The sequence below is a fragment of the Taudactylus pleione genome, unplaced genomic scaffold (genome assembly GCF_031769625.1).
Source record: "Taudactylus pleione unplaced genomic scaffold, aTauple2 ptg000037l, whole genome shotgun sequence".
Lineage (NCBI taxonomy): Eukaryota > Metazoa > Chordata > Amphibia > Anura > Myobatrachidae > Taudactylus > Taudactylus pleione.
In genome coordinates this window covers 3711219-3720448 of record NW_028284439.1, presented here as the reverse complement: position 1 = coordinate 3720448, position 9230 = coordinate 3711219, and positions in this window count along the sequence as shown.

Below are 9230 nucleotides of genomic sequence, written 5' to 3'. Positions count from 1 at the left end.
AGGGACGAAACCAGGGTCTACATTGGTAGACATAGATTTCCTGGACTCACAAGTGACCACGACCCGGTTAGGCTGTGGTAAGCTCCAGCTTTCCCAGCCCGGTCTAAAGAATCAACCATCGCCACTGATGGTTGCAATGGTGATCCCAGGCTGTGACCTCAGTCGCAGTGCTGGGATCACAGATGTATCAAGGAGGTGTCTGTTTCCAATAGACACCTCCTGCTGAATTAACATTTCAGGTGGACGGAATTACACAGCCGCTTGTGTGTGGTTCTGCAATTTCATCCACCTTTCTAGGGTGCCCTTGGTATGTGACCGCACCATCTACATAAAAGATATCATACAAACTCGGCACTCACATGCTTTTCAAACTGCAACTCCTTTGAACATAGGGAATGTTGGTTCCAAAATATTGCAATAATTTGTTAAGCTGGCCACCGCTTCATGGTCATTCCCATCTAGCCAGTCCCTACACTGATTCTCAGATAAATGAACTTGATCTGCCATCTTGGGCTCAAGCTTGCATACATTTTAAACATGAAACTGGGTCCTGCCTTAAAGAGACAGGACCACAACCAGGGCTATCAGTTAATAAGCACCTGGAAAAAGAAAAAAGTTTGTCTTACATTTGAAAAACAGGGTGCCCTAGCAAGTGTGACCACAAAATTTAAATAAACAACAGGCTCAATTCACGGCACTCGACCATCTGGGGTGCCCTTGTTATGTGACCGCACCATCTACATAAAAAATATCATACAAACTCGGAACTCACATGCTTTTCAAACTGCAACTCCTTTGAACATAGGGAATTTTGGTTCCAAAATATTGCAATCATTTGTTAAGCTGGCCACCGCTTCACGGTCATTCCCATCTAGCCAGTCCCTTCACTGATTCTCAGATAAATGAACTTGATCTGCCATCTTGGGCTCAAGCTTATATATATATATATATATATATATATATTTTTTTTTTTATGTAGATGGTGTGGTCAGATACCAAGGGCACCCCAGATGGTTGAGTGCCGTGGATTAAGCCTATTATATATATATGTGGGAAAGTCGGGAAGCCGATCAACATATTCACGACTGTATAAACCCGGCAAGGGTTAAATGACAGGCGTCGAGATCCCAATGCCTGTAATTTTCCCTATGCCGGGAGACTGACACATGGCTTACCGATCGAAGGTAAGCAGGGCAGGGGGAGGGTTAGGTTTAGGGTTCCCGGGGGGGACTTAGGGTTAGGCACCACCCAGGGAGGTTAGGTTTATGCTAGGGGAAGCGGAGGGGTGAGGGTTAGGTGGTGGGGAAGGGGGGGTTAAGTTTAGGCACTTAGAGAGGGATTAGGGTTAGGCACTTAGGGGGAGGTTAGGGTTAGGCATCCCTAAGGGAGGGTTAGGGTTACGGGGTAGAATAGGTTAGTGAATACTTACCCTTGTAAGATCGGGATTTTCATCCTTGTTGGGATTTGCGGCTGGCGGTAAATCACACTGAATCCATTGCAACATGAAGTATGGACATATGTGGGGCATCATGAAAGACTTTGATATGCGCAAATCACCTAAATTACCAGGTCTAGCACTCTGTAATTGCCATTATAGTTTATTATATGTTTATATTCAGAGTGCCAGAACAGATCATCTGTGTTTTGCCCTGTGGATGTTTGCTTTGCTTGTGTGCTTGTTGATTGCCTTGACTATTGTTAGCAACGTGACTACTTTTTTGGTTCTATTACTAAGTCTGGCTTGGATTCACCTCAATTAGAGTTAGATCTTGTACCTTGTTGAAGATATTTGTATTTTTTGATAAATCTTGTCCATCTCTTCCTGAGTAATAGGCACAAAAAATATGCAATGTACATTTGCAGTAAGGTGGCCTGCTCTGCTAGTACTACAGCAATTTTAGTTGATGGGATGACCTCATATTGATATAACGGGATGTAGTCAAAAGACCAAAAGCAGGGAAGCAATTTATCAAAATGCCAGCGTCTAAATCCCAACTCGGGACTAAAGACAGGCCTCGAAATGCCGACACCCATCTAGATCCTGATTCTGGGAATATCGACAGATGGCTTCCCAAATGAAGGTAAGCCGTCCACTGTTAGCTAGTAACCAGGGGGGGAGGGTTATGTGTAGGCACCCCTGAGAGGACTTAGGGTTAGGCACTGCCTGGGGAGGGTTAAGGTTAGGAAAGGGGGGAGAGGGGGCTAGGGTTAGGCACCCCCAGGGGGAGGTTAGGGTTAGGCACCCCCTGGAGAGGGTTAAGTTTAGGATAGGGGGAGGCAGGGGTTAGGGTTAGGCACCACCATGGGGAGAGTAAAGGTTAGGCACCACCCAGGGAGGATAGGGTTAGGCACTACCCATGGAGGTTAGGCACCACCAAGGGAGGGTTATGGCTACACACTTAAGTTCCCCTGTCGGGATCTCTAACGATCAGACTTCCAGCATCTGTACTTCACCCGGTGGCTATTCAGCCACTGGGACTTCATACCCATTACGTTATAAGACAGCATTCAAAGCAAAAGAGGAAGTACAGTTGTCCATTGGGACTAAAAATACTGTAGATGTGGCATATGTGCTAAATAAATTACAACTAGAAGCTGATTGGTTGACATGGCCAACTTCTCTATCTCTCGATTTGATCCAACATAAAGGAATGTTACTGTGCAGCTGCCAATACATATAGGATCATAAGAAAGGTACAGTCACTGTAACATTCATCTCTAACTACAAGATTTATAGTATCTAGGGCAATGTTCTCGTTTCCGTGATCTAATAAAGCATAGAATAGAAAGGGCAATATTTACAAAGATAAGGGAAAGTAACACTTTTGTTGTCCTACTGTAATTCATCCCTCCTCCCTTTACTTGTCACAAACCTGTAGTGTATCAATAATACAGAAGCAGCATGCAAGCACGCACAATGATATTATTAACAAATAACAGTATTATCTAGTCCATTGTACCAAGCAAGAAAATTACCACCTACAAGAACTCTCCCTAGCATGTTCTTTCAGCATTTTGTCCATATTACAAAGGTCAATCTTTGCTTTCTTCCTCGTCCAGGTCTTTTTTGATTCTAAAATGGTCCCTATAGGCTTCCCAATTGCACTCATACTCCCAGATTCACCTCTAACTGTCATCAATTACCCACCTGTGAATGATTATAGAGTATTAGAAAACTATAATTTGCACCACAAAGTCTCCGCTCTTGTTCTTTGCCTTTCTCTCTTCTGGGCTGAGCAGGATAGCTATAAATGACAGCACAACTTATAATATATTTGGCACCTAATATCACTCTGTGCTTTAGTCCTGAGAACAGATAACACTCTGACCACTAGTCTTTGCACAGGGAATGTCTCTGCGTAATAAACCAAGCACCAGATATAGCTGTGTTCTCCTTAGAATTACACATTGCCCTCCATTTTTTGCACCTCCGTACAACAAGCTGTATAATATTTTTGCATTTTAATCAGTTTTAAAGCAAGAAAACATGACACATCAAATGCAGTGGTTATGAAACGTGACTATAGCATGAGTAATACATAACAAGTATAATATAATTGATTGCAGTAAATCACTCTGTTAAATACAAGAAACATTTTCCAAGCATCAATTAGTCTGATGCTCTTATTAAGCCAGGGCAGTGATTGTGCTGGGGACTGTTAGAGAGGATATTTTGGGTTTTCTCAGATAGGGGTGAGTGGAGATGGATGTGACATTAGTTTTTTTTTTTTTATCATTATTTTTTATTGAAGAAAATTTAAAATTACATTCAGTACAGAGTCATCAGTTACATTCATAGCATGTCAAACATGCTATAATAAAAAAAGAAAATCAGTAGTGCATTCTCTCAGAGCATCGCTGTAGTATAATATCTTCAAAAAAACCAAACAGATGAAATACATTTGTATATCCAATATTATACACAGATCAACAAATATATAGAACATATAGAAAAAATCTCCGGGGAAAAAAAAGGAGATCGTAATATGCATCAGTAGCGGAGAGTATAGATATATTGTGATATCAAATAAGGTATCGGATACCTGCATATGACAACAATTGTAACTCAAACCCAACCAAGCACATGCCCCCCTACAGCAGGGCAAATTTATGCATCCATTACAACACCGGTAGTCCTACCCAGCCGTGAATGACACCATATGCTTTTTGTGTTTAATCACGTCATTTACCAAGGCTCTCCATTTAAGGAAAACAGGGGGATCAGCCATAAATGACGTACGAGCTACAATTACCTTGGCCAGTGCAGATAGACACATTATATATCGTTACAATACTAAGGAGTGTGTTTCTTCTAAATCCAAACCGAATAAACAAATTTCAGCACTGAAGCTCGGCAGAGATGGGTCCGTGCGTAGAATATCCCTCCAAACATGCTCCCAAAATACATGGACTAATGGGCTGTCCCACAGTAAATGCCAAAAGCCAGCATGATCCTCCTCACATCTAGGGCAGAGAGAGTCCTCCCTAAGACCAGCATGGTACAGAAAAATGGGAATGCAATATACTCTATGTAAAACATAAAAATGTACCTGTTGATATCTAACACAAGGTGTAGTATATTTAATCGACCCTAACATTTGTGACCAGTGTTCATCAGAGATAGGACCGATATCTGCTTCCCATTTTAACATAAGGGGTGTAAACAAGTGACATTTTAAAATGATGAATGCAGTAGTCCCAAATCTGACAGATGCACAAGAGCTAAGAGAGATCTATGCTTGTAAGGAACTCCAGCAAGGACTGTGAGACCACCTTACCAGCTGAGGTTCTTTTCACCTTAAGAAAGGATTAGGGTTGAACCATAACACTGCCTGGATAAGATGGGAGGTACAGTTCAGACTTATGTCTTGAAGCCCCAACCACCATTTAAGGTTGGAAAGCTTATTCTTGGGATTGTGCTTCACCATACAAATTGCATAAGCCATGTATGAGTTGGATCAAAGTGTTATCTCTCATCACTATTCTTCCTAACAAAGATATATGTATATGTATTTATTTATATATTGACCAACACAGACTGTGTTATGGTTACCATTAGTGCCTCACAGCTCTGAGGTTGTGGGTTCATTTCTAACTACAGTCCTAACTGTGTGGAGTTTGTATATTCTTTCTGTGTTTGCGTGGGTTTCCTCCGGGTACTCCGGTTTCCTCCCACACTCCAAAAATATACTGGTAGGTTAATTGGCTCCCATCAAAAAGTAACCCCAGTGTGTAAGTATGTGTGTACATGTCATAGGACTGTAAGCTCCACTGGGGGAGGGACTGATGTGAATGGACAATTATTCTCTGTAAAGCGCTGCGGAATATGTGTTCGCTATAAAAATTACTGGTAATTAATAAATAAATAAATAGATGTGTGGTCTTGGTTTTCTGATAATGAACTTCCAGGACCCGAGTGACTCAGAGTGGCGGCTCTGGTTATCCCATCTTGCTCAGATTCCAAATCGAGGCACAATGCCATCATACCGGCGTCGGATTCTCACGGGTTTCGGATTCTATACAAGTCCCTCCTGCAGTGATTTGGGCACCATTTCACATTGACTCCAGTCTGCTGAGCTGTGCAACATGTCAAGTGGCTGCTGTGTTGCGTCCATCTTCTCCACCTCCAGTGGCTGTGCTGTGTCCATCCTTTCCACCTCGACTGGTTGCTGTTGTGATGTGTCCATTCAGTCCTGTGTCCAGTGGCTGCTGCTGTGTCCATCCACTTCCTGTTTCCAGTGGCTGCTGTGCTGTGTCCATCCTCTCCACCTCTAGTGGCTGCTGCTTTGCTGTATCCACTCTAGGTCAGTGGCGGCTCCAGAGATGGGGCTGCAACGCAGATCAAAATTCAAATAGGGGAGCCACACCAACTGTCATTTCAAACAAAGCCAAACATTGGCTGGGACTCACTGGCAGTTGGTGTGACTCCCCTATTTGAATTTTGAACTGTGCTGCAGCCCACCCCCCCCTCTGGAGCCTCCACTGCCTTAGTACCCTTAGTGTTAAACTGTTAATATTGGCCGAGCTAGATTTACAGTACAGGCAGATAGCGAATCATTTTACAGTGCAGGTATTATTATTACTAGTCTAACTGTCACACAGTGGTGCTGCACTGTGACTCCACAGGCCATACCCCACTGCGATATAAGCAGTGTGACTCTGCAGTTGTCATTTGCACAAAAATTAAATAATAATAAAAAGTGTGAAAAAAAAAACTTTATACAACCTATGTGCGTTGTTCCCAGTCTATTTTTTTCACCTACATATAAAAGTGCTGTGTCTCTCCACGCAGTTGCAAATTAAAGTACAAACATTTTTTTTCTATTGTTTCTACTACATCTGGGCACTATCCCCATTGCGTTTTTTGTTCGCATACATATCCAAATTGTCAACTTAGCTGCGAATTAAAAACAGTTGATAAAAATATTTTCTTCTATTGTTTGTACTACATCTGTGTGCTGTTCCCCGATGCATTTTTTGTTCACGTGCATATACTGTAAGTGCTGTGCCTCCACGCAGTGTGAGCTAAGTGTGTTGCACTTGGTGGCCAGTTTTTTTTTTATTTGTCTTTTATCAAACTAAAAATGTTATTGTATGTATTATCCCTCTGACTCTCTGGTGCTCATAAGTATACTACATGAGTGTTTTTCCATTTTGGGGGGAAGGGGGGGTAGAATGGCCAGCAGGTCAGCATCCTCACATTTGTTAGTAGGCTGATTTGTAGTTAGCTGCTCTGCAGTGCAACTATCAAGTTTCTTGGCTTTTCTTTCAACCGTTGTGAGAAATCCTTGGCTACTGACTATGTAATATTTTATGGCCTTAAATTTAATTTTCTTAATCAAACAATCAATTAGAATTAATTAATCAATTAATAATGCTTCACTTTCATCCATTTGGGTGCTTGTTTGTTTTTAATAGCATGTTCCACTTCTCTGCTTTGTGTTTTTATAGCAGTAATAAAATAATGATTAATCACTCAATTACTCAATCAATCAATATCTTGTCCACTACATACGCCACATCCATTTTCCTGTACTGCCCTTGGGCCTGTGAACTAGTTCTTGATTAATAAAAAATTTTTTTAGCATCAATTAGTTTTATTAAACTGCCATCCTGTCTGCCACTGCAGTGCCACTCTGCTTCCTGTGCCATGTTTGAAGTTGAACTGCCACATGTTTGTGCTACCCACTACTGTCACTTACAGTAGCTTAGTAAGTCAGCTAGCTCAATGCAACATTTTGGCCTAAACAGGATGAAGGTAATATTGTGAGCTGTGAGGTTGTCAAAAATGACTAGTATTGAGGTTAACAATACCGTAGGAAGAAAAACAGGCCCACATTATGTTATTTTAGCAGTTTTTATAATTTTTTAAAACAAATACAGATCCCAAACGAAAACTCATTAGGACAGTTTTGCCAAACCCAGAATATGAAGTTAATACAGATCCAAAACCAAAATATACAGTACTGTGCAAAAGTTTTAGGCAGATGTGGAAAAAATGCTGCAAAATAAGAATGCTTTCAAAAACAGAAGTGTTAATAGTTTATTTTGATCAATTAGAAATTGCAAAGTGAATGAACAGAAGAGAAATAAATTAAATCAATATTTGGCATGATTACCATTTGCCTTCAACACAGCATCAATTCTTCTAGGTATACTTGTACACAGTTTTTGAAGGAACTCAGCAGGGAGGTTGTTCTAAGCATCTTGGAAAACTAACCACAGATGTAGGTTTGCTCAAATCCTTCTGTCTCTTCATATAATCCCAAACAGACTCGATGATGTTGAGATCAGGACTCTGAGGGAGCCATATCATCATTTCCAAGACTTGTTCTTCTTTACACTGAAGATAATTCTTAATGACATTTGGGGTAGTTGCCCTGCTGCAGAATAAATTTGGAGCCCATCAGATGCCTCCCTGATGGTATTGCATGATGAATAAGTATCTGCATTTATTTCTCAGCATTGAGGTCACCATTAATTCTGACCAAATCCCCAACTGCATTTGCAGAAATGCAGCCCCAAACTTGCAAGGAACCTCCACAATGCTTCACTGTTGTCTGCAGGCACTCATTATTGTATCACTCTCCAGCCCTTTGGGGAACAGACTGCTTTTTGTTACAGCCAATTATTAAACATTTTGACTCATCAGTCCAGAGCACCTGCTGCCATATTTCTGCACCCCAGTTCCTATGTTTTCATGCATAGTTGAGTTGCTTGCCACGTCAAAGGTATGGCTTTTTGGCCGCAGTTCTTCCATGAAGACCACTTCTGGCCAGACTTCTCCAAACAGTAGATGGGTGTACCTGGGTCCCACTGGGTTCTGCCAGTTCTGAGCTGATGGCACTGCTGGACATCTTCCGATTTTGAAGGGAAGTAAGCATGATGTGTCTTTCATCTGATGCACTTAGTTTCCTTGGCCGACCACTGCGTCTATGGTCCTCAACGTTGACCGTTTCTTTGTGCTTCTTCAAAAGAGCTATAAAGTCACATCTTGAAACCCCAGTCTGCTTTGAAGTATGTGCCTGGGAGAGATCTTACTGATGCAGTATAACAACCTTGTCTTGCCATTATATATGACCTGTGACGTGAAACTGTCTTCCACAACCTCACCTTTGTTTTCCTCACCCAGTTTTAAACCTCCTAAACAACTGTTTATGTTTCAGTTAATGACTGTGTTTAAACCTACAGTACATATGAAAATGATGATCATTGTCACCTGTTTGGTATGAATGGTTAATCATACACCTGACTATAATCCTACAAAATCCCTAACTTTTTTCAAATGTATGTAGAAAAATTGATGCTGTTTTAAAGGCAAAGGGTGGTCCCACATAATATTGATTTGATTTAGATTTCTCATCTGTTCATTCACTTTGCATTTTGTTAATTGAAAAAAAAACTATTCCCACTTCTATTTTTTAAAGCATTCTTAAATGCAGCATTTTTTCCACACCTGCCTAAAACTTTTGCACTGTATTGTGTATATATACATATTTGTAGCCCCTAAACAGAAAATGGGAGACAATGCATCCTCATTGGCCAGTTGTGCCCCGCATCTATGTTCTGCTGTAAAAGTAAAATCTTGTAAGGTTAAAAACCACCTTGTTGCTCTGGCATTTTGGAGCATGATCAGTCACTAGTTTAAACCATCTGCCCTAGACATAATATCTCAAGGTGTCTAATGCCCACTTAATGGCCAATGCCTCTTTTTCAATAATAGCATACCT